The sequence below is a fragment of the Pelodiscus sinensis genome, unplaced genomic scaffold, assembly GCF_049634645.1.
Source record: "Pelodiscus sinensis isolate JC-2024 unplaced genomic scaffold, ASM4963464v1 ctg103, whole genome shotgun sequence".
Taxonomy (NCBI): domain Eukaryota; kingdom Metazoa; phylum Chordata; order Testudines; family Trionychidae; genus Pelodiscus; species Pelodiscus sinensis.
This window is the reverse complement of record NW_027465871.1, coordinates 306,537-321,617: the sequence shown is the minus strand read 5'-3', so window position 1 is coordinate 321,617 and position 15,081 is coordinate 306,537. Positions and strand designations below refer to the sequence as shown.

Here is a 15,081-nt window from a genome sequence, read left to right as displayed (position 1 = left end):
ACCCGTTAATTTCATTTGGTGTCCTCTAGTTCTTCTGTTATGGGAACTAATAAATAACTTTTCTTTATCTGCCCTCTCCACACCACTCATGATTTTATAGACCTCTATCATATCCCCCCTCGGTCTCCTCTTTTCTAAACTGAAAAGTCCCAGTCGCTTTAACCTCTCCTCATATGGGACCCGTTCCAAACCCCTAATCATTTTAGTTGCCCTTTTCTGAACCCTTTCCAAGGCCAAAATATCTTTTTTGAGGTGAGGAGACCACATCTGTACGCAGTGTCAAAGTCAGACAGGACTCTCAGATTCGCCAGACCGCTCTGTTTATTAGCAAAGCTGCTCTGCTAAATGCACTCAGAAAATGTGAGTGCCATACAAGGTTCAAACCCCTTGATTTATACAGTCAAAATTAACAGGATTAAAAGAGGGGCAAAACTTCACATAATTAGTGTGAGGCTAGTCAAGTATCTTCATTTCCACATCAAGCACACAGCAATCCCCTGTCCATGTCTCCTTGGTTATCTCAATTGCTTTCTCCCTAACACCTAATGTTCTTTTCCTATTAACTCTGGCTAGCACTCTGATCTGCATACCTAGAAACAACATTAACATACTTTTCTTCTTCCTGTTCAGAGAGCAACAGTATTGCTTTCACTTATTCAATTATTACAGCATAATTCATCTCTCTCTTACAGTATAATTCTTTCTACCTTCACAATCCCTCCTTTTGGTCAAGCCATGCCTATGACCAACAATTACTGGGTTCCGTACATTAACCGTTCTTTGTCTCCCTGTTCATCAGTGATATTTAAAATCATCAGATTAGCACTCTGGTGAGGGGTGGCTAGCTGTGTGACATGTCTTGCACAGTTTTGGATACAACAGGAGATTAACTGAAAACATACAAAAATCATTAAGATCCCAAATAGGATAGTCAGGGCTCCCTGAAACAACCAGTTTCCTACCCCAGAGAAATTGGACAAGTTACTTAGCCATTTCCACAGGGAACTTACTTGGCTCTTCGTGGGGAAGGTACGCAATCTGTTCCAAGGGGCTAGCGCGATCTATTACATCATTGGTGTTGTCAGGTATATATACACACACAACATTCTTTGCCAATGAGAGCTCAGGTCCCTCCTTTTGCTGCCAGAACTATAGCCAATGCCTGACGGTTTTGGGGGTGAAGGGGGAAATCTCGCTCCCCTGGGGTACAGAGCCCCCAGAAGGTTCCGAGGCCGGAGGTCAAATCAGTGAGGCAGGAGAGAAACCTAGAAGGGAAAACTTTATGATGCATGCATGCAGGCTGTCACTTCCAAGAGTGAAGCAGCAGCCCTGACAGACAGATTCAGGTATCCTATATACAGAATGCTTAGACAGTTCAGTTGTGGATTGTTCTTCTTTAACATCTCAAAGTCTCAGCAGAAGCACTCTGAGACTTCTGTTCCCCCCAGGAGTGCTAGAAGTAAGTTTTACAGTACACAAAGCCACATGAGAACTTGAGTGGAGGAGTCTACAAGGCAAACCGTGACAAAGATAAGGGTTTACATGACAAATTGTGACAGACTAGGAGTCTCCATGAATTTGAAGAGAGTCATTTGTAAGGGTCTTTGATTAGAGCTAATTTGATTTCTCTCTGTTACAGGGAGAGAGGCCTGGAAAACTTTTTAACCCTTCCAGCAGTTTCTTTTAGAGAGTTATGATTTCTGCACAGTCCCCCCTTAGACACAATTGGAGTTATTGGATTTTCCCCACAGGGGCCACCTGTCGGATCGCTCCTGTTTCTTTGGCCAGGGCCCTTAAACTGTCTCCAGTTTCATTTGCCATCATTTCAACTACTGCTTGTAAGCTCAGAAGTCTTTTTGCATGATGTATTACTCCCCCAAATGGGATAAAGGAACCACCAATAGTCTCTTCCCAAGCTAAGGGGCTTATGTGATTCACATACCGTTGGGCATCTTACAAGTCCCTTCTTTTTCACCTAAAATGACGGAGGCGTTCTCGTGGGAAGGACTCTAACGCTCAGAATTGTGGGAAGAGTAGGGCCGGATAACAGATACCCGACCAGTTAACTGGCTTTTGTCCCGCAGTGATTCTCACACGGTGATTCTCCTTACGGGGAGTGGTGTTATTTGCATGGCAATTGAAAGATTGTACTGTTCTCACTAGGCTGGCTGTAGGGGGAGCATGAGAGTGATTTCATTCTCCGATCTTAGACAACTGCTCCTCCCCAGATTCAGCCCCGTCCCATTCCACACCCAACACCAGTGACCTTTTCCCTCCTCCACACTTATCCATTTAGATACATTGATTCCCACTACTTCCCAAGTGTCATTACTGTTCCATGTCTTGTTAAACGGATGAGGTCCTCCGGTGAGGCCTGGGGAATTAAGTGGGATTGCCAAGACAGGAACCAGCTTGCGAGTGGGCTGGGATGTGGCTGCAGACCCAGCAATTAGAGATATTAAGGGTCTGAGCGATCCATACTTGCTGGTGGATAAAAGAATTGTCATTGTGGATTCCCCAGACCTTAAGACACCAGTGGCGGAGGAACAGGCCCCACCAGAGGCACATGTTGGAGGCAAGACCCTTTTGGTTCTGGCAACCTCAGCTGAGGGAACCGCAGTCACGGTTTTATGTCCACCAGGCAGCAGGCGCTAGGCTCACTACTGCTTCTTCCTGGGCCTTCCTTTTGGTCCTCATCTGCTTCCGGCAACCCTTACGCGAACGTAGGTTGTAAGGTATTGCAGGCTATTCCTCTACGTCTTCTTCTGGAGTAAAAATTGACTCTGCGTGGTCCTGAGGCGATGATTGGTCCGCAGGGGGTGGAGCCTTCTTACACTGCCAAGCCTGTATCCATGCTGGGATGCCGGATAGCTTAACAGCCATCTGGGTACTGAGCAGCACCTGATGCGGGCCCTTCCACCGGGGTTCCAAGGCGTGTTTGATGGTGGTGTCGTACGTAGACCCAATCATCTGTCTCGAGAGCGTGACAGGCATCAGAGGTGGGTTCCGTCGGCCAGGCAGCTCGAACCTGTGAATGGAAGTGACTTACAGCTTGCATTAGTCCCTTGCAGTACTGAAGGAGTATACTGCAAGTCAAGTTCACGTCTGAGACTGGAGTAATGGTAGCCATTGTTCTCAATTTCAAAAGGACTTAATGTAAGTCTTTGGGATGGGGTGGATTGAATTTCCATAAGAGCCAACGGTAAGGCTGCTGGCCAGCTTAACCCTGTAGAGTCACAAAATTTTTTGCAAGCTTATTTTTTTAATCACACCATTTCATTTTTCAACTGCACCTGCGCTCTGTGGGTGGTAGGGACAGTGCAGCAGGTGTGTGACATGTAACACACGATCCAGGTGCTGAACAAGTTGTCCAGTAAAATGTGTACCCCGGTCACTGGACAGAGTGGCAGGAATTCCTTTTGCAGGCATAATATGATTTAACAAACATTTGGCAACAGACAGTGAATCAGCTTTGCGACAAGGAAAGGCTTCAATCCAACCCGAAAATAAGCATACCATAACCAAAATAAATTCATATCGTTGACACTTAGGCATTTGTACAAAATCAAGCTGCCAATGCAAGAACGGTGCTTGGGGCAGGCCCCAGAACCCTTGAGCTACCTTTACAGGTTTGCCAACATTGTAGCTTTGGCAAGTGGTACAGGCGGTACAGTGGCTGGCTGCAAAACAGCTGAAATGTGGGGCTCACCATCCTGCCTTAGTTACAGCAGAGACCATCCCCTCCTTTCCGACATGTGAAACATCGTGAAGCAGGGCGGCCAGAGAGGGGTAGAGTGAAAAGGGGGCCACAAAGGTACCAGTAGGCGAGCACCGACGGGAATCGGGGTATAGAGAGCAACCCGGGGCGACCCAGGAGTCTTTTTCTGCTCCTGGGGCAGAGTCTTGGAGCAGGGTGAGGTCAGAAAGGGACGGCGGTGGTACAGAAACAGAAAGGGAACCGAGAAACGCACCGGGGGAAGGTTCTATGGCAGCATTACCCTTAGCAACATCAGCATCTGCTGTGGAGTGGCCAGGGCACTTAACAATAGCTAATGCAGATGGGAGTAAAACTGCATACAGGAGAGCAGCAATGTAGGGGCCATTCTTGATAGGGGCACCAGCAGAGGTAAGGAAACCCCGAGCTTGCCAGAGGGTGCCAAAGTCATGTACAACCCCAAAAGCGTAACGAGAATCAGTATAAATGGTGGCGGAGTGCCCGTCAGCCAGAAAGCAAGCGCGGGTTAGGGCAACTAGTTCAGCGACTTGCGCTGTCACAGAAGGTAACGGCGCAGCTTCTAGGGTTTTCAGAGAGCGATACCGCAGCATATCCTGCAAGGAGACGACCTTGGCTATCTCTAAAGCAGGAACCGTCAGTGACTAACACAAGGTCGGAGTTAGAGAGGGGGGACATCAGAAAGGTCGGGGCGTGGGACGGTGACAGCAGAGACAGCTGCAAGGCAGTCGTGGGGTTCACCGTCATCAGACAGAGGAAGGAGAGTGGCAGGGTTCAACTGAGAACAGCGCTTTATGGTGATATGCGAAGCCGAAAGCATGGAAAAGTTCGTACCTAGTGAGGCGGGCGGAGGAAAGGTGAGCTGTATTACGTTGTAGCAGGAGAGTTTCTATAGAGCGGGGGACCATGAGAGAAAGAGGAGAGCAGAGGACAAGGGACTCAGCCATTTCGACTAGGCGTGCCGCGGCAGCCACAGCACGCAGGCAGGGGGGGTAAACCCTGGGCAACAGGGTCCAAGGTGGCAGAGAAATAGGCCACTGGATGATTTTTGTCACCATGCTCCTGAGTAAGAGCCCCAAGTGCACAACCAGATTGCTCGTGGCAGAAAAGAGTAAAAGGCTTAGAGTAGTTAGGTAACCCTAAGGTGGGGGCAGTGAGAAGCACTAGAGAGCCGGTTTCTGAGGCCGATAATGAAGGGGAACAGAGGAGTAGATCATTTACATATTGGACCAATGTGGACCCAGAGGGGAAGACCAGGTCAACGAGGTCTCTGGCTAATGCTTGGGAAAAGTAAGACGGGCTTTCTGTGTACCCCTAGGGAAGCATGGTCCATGTGTACTGCTGCCCCTTGTAAGAAAAAGGCAAAAAGATACTGGGACTTAGGGTGAACCGGGACAGAAAAGAAAGCAGAACACAGATCAACAACAGTAAAAGGAGTTGCATCTGGCGGGATAGAAGCCAGAATAGTTGCTGGGTTAGGGACTACAGGAAAGGTGGGTACAACAATGCAGTTAATGGCTTGAAGATCCTGAACAAACAGCCATGATTTCCCATCAGCCTTTCGAACTGGGAGGATAGGGGTGTTACAGCACTGGAACACGGGACAATAATGTCTTGTTCCCGCAGGGTGAATATGACCGGAGCTGAAACCTCTAAATCCCAAAAACCCAGTCCCATGACCCCTTCTCCGACCTCATCCCTGTTCTTGGTACCCTCCCCGTTCCAGGTACTGTCTGCCCTGCCCTGAATAATGCTGTATTTGCAGAGCCATTAGCTTTTGTGAGGACTGCTCCTCTTTTCCCTTTTAGAGTGCTGTGGCAATGCTCTGCCACTGCTTGCAATTTGTCCATGGTCTTGGCCTCCCATCCAACACTTATTGGCTTTAACATACTGCCAATAGCAGGTAGGAGGCCATTAACAAACGCATGCGCCAGGGCACCCTGTCCACCCGGTCGCTGTATACCAGAATGTTGCAGAAAAAAAAAAACCCCATCAGTCAGTCAGTCGGGTGTGATAGTTCCCTGGGTTCTCTCTCTGTTGCTGTTTACAGCAATGTATGGCCGTCCAGTTGGTTTTTGGAGTCCATACTTGGGGAACGGCCTCATGCAGGCACTTAGCTTGATTCTTACATTTGTTCCAGTAGGCAGCGTCAGGACCAGTGTCTGGTCAATTAGAAGGATGCTCAGTGGTGGGCCAATTTGCTATCAGGAGCCATTTTTTTTTTCTTGCTCGCTAGGGGTTATAAGTAGCTTACACAGTTGCAGGAGGTCTGCTTCAGAGGATTCATAGGCATTGCGCACTAGCAAAAATTCCTCTGCAAATTTGGTAGGGTTTTCCTGGGGCTTTGGAAAACCTTTTACAATTGAGTGGAGCGCCCGTGTGGGTCCAGGGTTTATAGCTCCAAGTGGGACCGGTCTGAGTCTTCTCGGAGGACGGGGTAAAGGGAAGCGCTCGGTCTGGTGGTGGGAGAGGAGGTTTCCAATAAAGCTTTTTTACTTATAATTAGAATTTTTAAGGAAGGCGAGCTTCGATTCAGTCCATCTAAGATTTGCCTCGTCCCACCACTGCATGAAGCAATCTACCTCTCCTCTAGCCAATTCAGTTTTGGGAAGGCCAAGTTTGTCTTTTAAGACGTCCACTTGGTCTTTGTTCCAAGATCCTAACAGTGGCCACTGAGTTTTGGGATCCCCAGAGTCAATCTAGATCATTTTTCCAGAAATGTACAGGGGTCTGGACCCTTTCTAAAATATATAAACTGAGCCGGGGTCGCTTTAGGGAACTATCCCTGCTTAGACGTCTGCTTACCCATACAGGAGGACTTCATACACCAATCACACAAGGAGAAAATTCGGGTTCGTCAGAGCGGTGCCCAGTGCAACACACAAAAGAAGCCCACAGGCTACTGCCTCAATCGCCCTTGCGTTCACTCCAAGGATTTTATCCAAGGTGCGGTGCGGCTGCAATTGTGCAGATTCCAGTCACACAGACTGCGGGGACAGGAGCCCCTTGGTCAGCCAGTCCCCGGACAGGGATGGCTCCCAGACTCACTCACACCACAGGGAAGACGGATAGACACAGAGACAAGACAGTCCTCAGTCCGGACAAAACATAGAAATAATTACCTGATCAGAGTCCTGATGTTAGATCCCGGGATCCCTACCAGAACAGAGCGGGAACCAACAGGTTCGATGGCGTAGACTTCGCTGTGGTTGTGCACCTTTCCATTCTGGCAGAGAACCGCTCCGGCCAAATGCCCAGGTGCCGGCTACCACGGTCATCCTGCAAGACAGTCAGGGATCACACAGTTCCAGCGAAGACGGTTGCCATCTCGGTGGGGACCTCCAAATTGTCAAAGTCAGAAAGGACTCAGATTTGTCAGACCGCTCTCTTTATTAGCAAAGCTGCTCTGCTAAATGCACTCAGAAAATGTGAGTGCCATTCAAGGTTCAAACCCCTTGATTTATACAGTCAAAAGAAAGCCAAAATTAACAGGATTAAAAGAGGGGCAAAACGTCACATAATTAGTGTGAGGCTAGTCAAGTATCTTCATTTCCACATCAAGCACACAGTCCATATCTCCCGTCCATCTCAATTGCTTTCTCCCTAACACCTAATGTTCCTTTTCCTATTAACTCTGGCTAGCACTCTGATCTGCATACCTACAAACAACATTAACATACTTTTCTCCTTCCTGTTCAGAGACCAACAGTATTCCTTTCACTTATTCAATTATTACAGCATAATTCATCTTTCTCTTACAGTATAATCCTTTCTACTTTCTCAACAGTATTCAAGATGTGGGCGTACCATAGTTTTATACAGGGGCAGTAAGATATTCTGGGTCTTATTTTCTATCCCTTTCCTAATAATTCCTAGCATCCTATTTGCCTTTTTAACCGCCGCTGCACACTGTGTGGAAGTTTTCAGAGAACTGTCCACGATAACTCCAAGATCTCTTTCCTGATTTGTCATAGCCAAATTAGCCCCCGTCATACTGTACGTATAGCTGGGGTTATTTTTCCCGATGTGCATTACTTTACACTTATCCATATTACATTTCATTTTGCCATTTTGTTGCCCAATCACTCCGTTTGGTGAGATCTTTTTGGAGTCCCTCACAGTCTGCTTCTGTCTTGACTATCCTAAACAGTTTGGTATCATCCGCAAACTTTACCACCTCACTGCTTACCCTTTCTCCAGATCATTTATGAATAAGTTGAAAAGGATTGGTCCCAGGACTGACCCTTGGGGGACATCACTAGTTACCCGTCTCCATTCTGAAAATTTACCATTTATTCCTACCCTTTGTTTCCTATCTTTTAACCAGTTCTCGAATCCAAGAAAGGACCTTCCCTCTTATCCGTGGCTAAGGAATTTACACAAGAGCCTTTGGTGAGGGACCTTGTCAAAGGCTTTCTGAAAATCTAAGTATACTATATCTACTGGATCCCCTTTGTCTTATCTATTAGAGTTCTCTGAAGGGGTTAACAAACATGCAGACATGATTTCCCTTTACAGAAACCATGTTGACTTTTGTCCAACAAATTATGTTCTTCTACATGCCTCACAATTTTATTCTTTACTATTGTTTCAACTAATTTGCCTGGTACTGAAGTTAGACTTACCGCTCTGTAATTGCCAGGATCGCCTCGAGAGCCCTTTTAAAATATTGGTGTCACGTTGGCTACCTTCCAGTCGTTAGGTACGGAAGCCGATTTAAAGGATAGGTTACAAACCACAGATGATAGCCCAGGAATTTCCCATTTGAGTTCTTTTAGAACTCTTGGATGAATGCCATCCGGTCCTGGAGATTTGTTAACATTAAGTTTTTCTATTTGTTCCAAAACCTCCTCTAATGACACTTCAATCCGGGACAGTTCCTCAGATTCATCCCCACAAAGGACGGTGCAGATTCAGGAATCTCCCCAACGTCCTCAGCCGTGAAGACTGAAGCAAAGAAATCATTTAGTTTCTCCGCAATGAATTTATCTTCCTTGATTGCTCCTTTTATAGCTCGATCATCTAGGGGACTCACAGGTTTTGTAGCAGGCTTCCTGCTTCTAATGTACTTAAAAAGAAATAACAAAATGTTTTTTGAGTTTTTGGCTAGCTGTTCCTCAAAATCTTTGAGATCCGCAACCTTCGCACAAGGCAGGCAAGTGACCATACGGTTCTCCCGGTCATCACAAACCCAACTATCTATGTTTCTAACGATCGAATCACCCACTACTAACACCTGCCCTCTTCCTAACTGGCATTCCCTCCCCATCAGAGATATCCTCAGTGCGAGAGGATACCGCAACATCCTCTGGGAGGAGGGTCCCAACTACGGGATGGTTTCCCTCTGCTCCCATTGAATGCTCTTTTCCCTTGAGACTTTCATCCTCCTTAAGAGCACTGGGGCTCTCAGACTGGAGGTGGGACAGTACTACAGTGTCCCGGAAAGTCTCATCAACATAGCTCTCTGACTCTCTGAGCTCCTCCAGTTCAGCCACTCTGGCCTCCAAAGCCCGAACTCGGTCTCTGAGGGGCAGGAGCTCCTTGCAACGGGTGCACACATACACCACCCACCCACAGGGCAGGTAATCATACATGTTACACTAGACACAATAAACAGGATAGCCCCACTCTGCTGCTGGGCTTCTGTCTCCATTTTTCTAATGAATAAGTTTAAGTATAAACTGGGATTCTTTTTAAACCTCTGGAATAGAGATTATTCTAAGAGTTATGTTTTAAAGAAGGCCAGAAGTCACTAGTGCCCTCTAACCTCCCTCTCCAAACTCTCCTGTTAGCTGTCCTGGTCGCTGAGTCACAGGCTTATATAGCTCTGGTAGCCCCTCCCCCTGACTGAGGCTCAGCCAATTAACAGAGGCTTCTAGATTTCAAACCTTTTAGAAGCTCCTTCAAACAACAAACAGACAAACACAAGCTCAGCACACTGCAAATAACTCCCCCCCCATCAACACACACACAAACACACACTCCAGACAGCCACTTACCACAAGGGTCCCGTCGTTACTCCTCTTTTACCTGGAGAACTCCCTCTCCAAACTCTCCTCTTAGCTGTTCCTGGTCTCTGAGTCACAGAGGCTGGTAGGTCGCAGACCTGGCGAGACAGGGGTGTGCGAGGACGGTGTGCGGGTTGGGAAGGAAGCCAACAGGGAGCTGAGAGGTCCCACGTACGGGGGATGGGCAGGAATAGGGCACAGGTCAGGGTGAGCTGGGGGGTGTTGCAGGGAGCAAAATGGGGACTGATAGACCCCATGAATGGAGAAAGGGGCTGGGGGGACATGTTGGTTTGACATTGTGGAGAGGAAGGATAAAAAATATGGTTGAAGCGAGGGAGGGCCCACATGAGGGATAAGATTGGCTGGGGGGTGTTGTAATGCACTGGGGAAGTGAGGGAAAGGAGGTGCCGGATCGGCTGCAGCGCAGATAAGGTAGAAGGAGTGGGGGTGCTGTTAGACTGGGGGTGGGATGAAAGGGGGTGTGAGGGATGCAGGTTGGACTGGGAAGCGGGGAAATGGGGGTGTACATTGGACTAGGGGTTTTGAATGGACTGGAGAGTGAGAAAAATGGGGGTGCAGGTTGGGTTGAGGTGTTGAGTGCACAGGGGGTGGGAGGAGAGTGCAACTCGGGTGGGGTGTGTTCCATGCACTGGAGGTGGGGGGGTGTAGAATGGCATGCGGGGGGTAACAGGTGCAGGTTGGGTGGGGGGTGTAGAATGGCCTGGGGGATAACAGAGGCAGGTTATGAGGGGGGTGTTGAAAGGACTGGGGAGGGGGGTAACAGGTGCAGGTTGGGTGGGGGGGTGTAGAATGGCCTGGGGGGGTAACAGGTGCAGGTTGGGTGGGGGGTGTAGAATGGCCTGGGGGGGTAACAGGTGCAGGTTGGGTGGGGGGTGTAGAATGGCCTGGGGGGGGGTAACAGGTGCAGGTTGGGTGGAGGGTGTAGAATGGCCTGAGGGGGTAACAGGTGCAGGTTGGGTGGGGGGTGTAGAATGGCCTGGGGGGGTAACAGGTGCAGGTTGGGTGGGGGGTGTAGAATGGCCTGGGGGGGTAACAGGTGCAGGTTGGGTGGGGGTGTAGAATGGCCTGGGGGGGTAACAGGTGCAGGTTGGGTGGGGGTGTAGAATGGCCTGAGGGGGTAACAGGGGAAGGTTGGGTGGGGGGTGTAGAATGGCCTGGGGGGGTAAACAGGTGCAGGTTGGGTCGGGGGTGTAGAATGGCCTGAGGGGGGTAACAGGGGAAGGTTGGGTGGGGGGTGTAGAATGGCCTGGGGGGGTAAACAGGTGCAGGTTGGGTGGGGGGTGTAGAATGGCCTGGGGGGGTAACAGGTGCAGGTTGGGTGGGGGGTGTAGAATGGCCTGGGGGGGGGGGAACAGGTGCAGGTTGGGTGTGGGGGTGTAGAATGGAGCGGGGGATGCAGGTCGGGTGGAAGGTGGGGGAGGGGGATGCAGCTCGGGGGGGGCTGTGCAGAGCGGGGGGGGGGCTGTGCAGAGCAGGGGGGGGCTGAGGATCGCGGGGCGGGGGCAGACAGGGGCGGGGCCTGAGTAGCGCTGCGGGGGCGCCCTACGATGCAGGCGGGGCGGGGAGAGGCTGGAACACGCTGGGCGTGGCTATGACGGCCTGGGCGGGAGGGGCGTGGCTATGATTGGGGCGGGGCGCACTGAGACACGACCCGGAGGCCGCACTGCGGGAACTACAACTCCCAGGATGCATCGCTCACGCTGGGCGTGACACCGCGCGAGACCAACCCCTGGATCAGAAACTGGATTGTGATGTCACTTCCGCTGCTCCCGCCCAATCGAACAGCCCATGGGAGCTGCGGATTGGGGCACGGAACGTTTCCCACAAGCCACCGCGGCTACTTTCCCGCTCCCCTCGGCCCCCCCGACTCAGAGACCCCCCCCCCCCAAACTGCCCAGCCGGCTTGTCCTGTGGCTTCAGGACCCGCCAACCCCCCCACTCTGCCCCCCCACCAAACCCCCCTTTAGTCTGCCCCCCAGCCCCCCACTCTGACCCCCAACCCCCCACTCTGCCCCCCCAAACCCCCCTGTAGTCTGCCCCCAACCCCCCACTCTGCCCCCCAGCCCCCCACTCTGCCCCCCCAAACCCTCCTGTAGTCTGCCCCCCAACCCCCCACTCTGCCCCCCCACCAAACCCCCCTTTAGTCTGCCCCCAACCCTCCACTCTGCCCCCCACCAAACCCCCTGTAGCCTGCCCCCCACCAAACCCCCTGTAGCCTGCCCCCCAACCCCCCACTCTGTCCCCCAACCCCCCACTCTGCCCCCCCAAACCCCCCTGTAGTCTGCCCCCAGCCCCCCACCAAACCCCCCTGTAGTCTGCCCCCAGCCCCCCACTCTGACCCCCCCACCAAACCCCCCTGTAGTCTGCCCCCCAACCCCCCACTCTGCCCCCCCAAACCCCCCTGTAGTCTGCCACCAACCCCCCACTCTGCCCCCCAGCCCCCCACTCTGCCCCCCCAAACCCCCCTGTAGTTTGCCCCCCAACCCCCCACCAAACCCCCTGTAGTCTGCCCCCCAACCCCCCACTCTGCCCCCAGCCCCCCAAAACCCCCCTGTAGCCTGCCCCCCAACCCGCAACTCTGTCCCCCAACCCCCCACTCTGCCCCCCACCAAACCCCCCTGTAGTCTGCCTCCCAACCCCCCACTCTGCCCCCCTGCACTCTACTCCACCCCAACCCCCCCTGCAGTCTACTCCAGCACCACCAAACCCCCCCACTCTGCTCCCCCACCAAACTCTTCATTCAGTCTGCTCCTCCCCAACCCCCCCACTCTGCTCCCCCCACCAAACTCTTCATTCAGTCTGCTCCTCCCCAACCCCCCCACTCTGCCCCCCCTGCACTCTACTCCACCCCAACCCCCCCTGCAGTCTACTCCAGCACCACCAAACCCCCCCACTCTGCTCCCCCACCAAACTCTTCATTCAGTCTGCTCCTCCCCAACCCCCCCACTCTGCTCCCCCCACCAAACTCTTCATTCAGTCTGCTCCTCCCCAACCCCCCACTCTGCTCCTCCCTACCCCCAGCAGTCAGCTCTCCCCACCACTCTGCCCCCCTGCACTCTACTCCACCCCAACCCCCCCTGCAGTCTACTCCAGCACCACCAAACCCCCCCACTCTGCTCCCCCACCAAACTCTTCATTCAGTCTGCTCCTCCCCAACCCCCCCACTCTGCTCCCCCCACCAAACCCTTCATTCAGTCTGCTCCTCCCCAACCCCCCACTCTGCTCCTCCCTACCCCCAGCAGTCAGCTCCCCCCACCAAATACCCCCCCACACACACACACCCAACTGCCCAGCGGGCTTGTGTGGGACAGGCAGATGCTGCTGCTGCCTTACAAAGTGCAGCGGGGCAGCGTGAGGCGGGTTGGGGGGGGGGGCTGCCTCGGCTGCGTCCGGTTTGAAAACACTGATGCTGTGTCTGCACTGGCGCCATCTCGCGCCAAAGCGGCCGCTCTTGCGCGGAAACTTGCTGCCTGTCTACACTGGCCGTGTGTGCTTGCGCAAGGAAACTGACCTTCTCCTGTGTACAACCAGGGCTCCTGGCGCAAGAACTAGGATGCTCCTGCTCAGGAAGAAGCCTCTTGCGCAAGAGCCCTTCCGGCACAGGCCAGTGCGGACAGGTAACAGGAATTTCTTGCGCAAGAAAGGCCGACGGTTAAAACGGCCATCGGAGTTTATTGCGCAAGAGAGCGTCCACACTGGCACGGATGCTCTTGCGTAAAAGCACATGCCAGTGCAGACGCGCTCTCAGAATCCTAGAACCACAGAGCTGGAAGAGACCTCAGAAGGTCAAGTCCAGCCCCCTGCGCTAGGCAGGACCAATCCCAACTAAATCAACCCGGCCAGGGCTGTGTCAAGCCGACACTTAAACACCTCTAGGGATGGAGACTCCACTGCCTCCCTAGGGAACCCATCCCAGTGTTTCCCCACCCGCCTAGGGAAATAGTTTTTCCTAATATCCAACCTGGACCTCTCCCACCGCAACTTGAGACCTTTGCTCCTTGTTCTGCCATCTGTCACCACTGAGAACAGCCTTTCTGCAGCCTCTTTGGAACCTCCCTTCAGGAGGTTGAAGGCTGCTCTCAAATCCCCCCCAATCGACTCCGAGCCCTGTTCCCGGGGGGCGCGATTGGAGCACGTACCTGGACACCTTCCGGTCACGGTTCCCAGTCGGTTGCTGTCAGGCCGTGGACCGAGCAAACGTCACTTCCGGTCCGTGGGACGGGGCGCGGGCGTCCACCGCGCCACACGTGCCGGCACGACGCTACATTGTGAGAGCTCACAGCGCCCACGTGACTGCTGTTTGTTGCCCCGCGAGGGATGTGAGACGCACAGCTCCTGCCTCGTGCCAGAACGCGCCAAGGAGTTACAATCCCCCCGCCCACATCAGTGCATCATGGGAGACCGAGTGGGGTTGCCAGGTGTGAACTGTCAAAACAAGAGACCCCCCTGAGAGGGCGCGTGTCCATCTCAGTGTCTGCCAGCTCCCGCTGCAGTCACGGGTGGGGCCCTGAGCCCGAGTCCCTGTCCCGCCTGCCTCTTCCCTCTGGCCCTCTCAGACTGTCTGGGCCATTGCAGGCTCCGGCTGGGGAGGGGAGGGGTGTTGCTCTCCAGGAGTGGGACCCTAGGATCCGCCTGGCACTGCAGCCAGGACACCGTCTGACTGGAATACGTCACGAACACGTGCCCCTGCAAAAGCCACACGCCGCGCCAAATGCTTCCATGCAGGAACGCGCTGCCATGGCCCCGTCTGACTGTCACGCCCCCTCTCTGCACACTCCTCAGGCACAGGCAGCAGCGTGGGCAGGCAGGCAGGCAGGCAGGCAGCTCTGCGAAGCCAGCACCAGCTCCTGTCTCCCCCTCTTGCCTCTAGAAGAGGCAGCAAGGGGTTTGACAGGTGGGTCCATGAAGCCACCACACACAGTGCTCATGCATATCAGCTCCCTCCTGCCTCCTTCCACCATGGGGGAGGGGGCTGGGGGTGGGGTGTCTGGCCTGGGGGAGGAGGGGGCGCGGGGAAGATGGGGGAGCGGGCTGAGGGTGGGGTGTCTGGCCTGGGGGAGGAGGGGGCGCGGGGAAGATGGGGGAGCGGGCTGGGGGTGGGGTGTCTGGCCTGGGGTGTCTCCCCCAGGCCAGACACCCCACCCCGGACATCCTATTGGTTGAGAGCAGTGGCAGGGCGTGCTCCCTAGTTACACCCCATTTGCAGACAGAGCTGTCCGTTAAGGTGCAGCCGGGTCAGCCTATTGGGCGCCTCCGATTCAGAACACGCCCTTTACTCACAGCCCATTCGCGGACAGAGCAGTCCATTATGATCAGTCC

The 15,081-nt window shown here is 53.1% G+C and overlaps 1 long non-coding RNA gene across 1 annotated transcript; it reads right to left on the bottom strand.

The window, feature by feature from the left end:
• Positions 1-2,179: 2,179 nt before the first annotated feature.
• On the bottom strand, positions 2,180-14,587 carry LOC142824167 (uncharacterized). The gene is made up of 4 exons (XR_012899111.1): positions 13,902-14,587; positions 9,733-9,839; positions 6,856-7,012; positions 2,180-3,028 (listed from the first exon to the last, which is right to left on the bottom strand). It is a non-coding gene; the product is annotated as an uncharacterized LOC142824167 (long non-coding RNA).
• Positions 14,588-15,081: the final 494 nt, after the last annotated feature.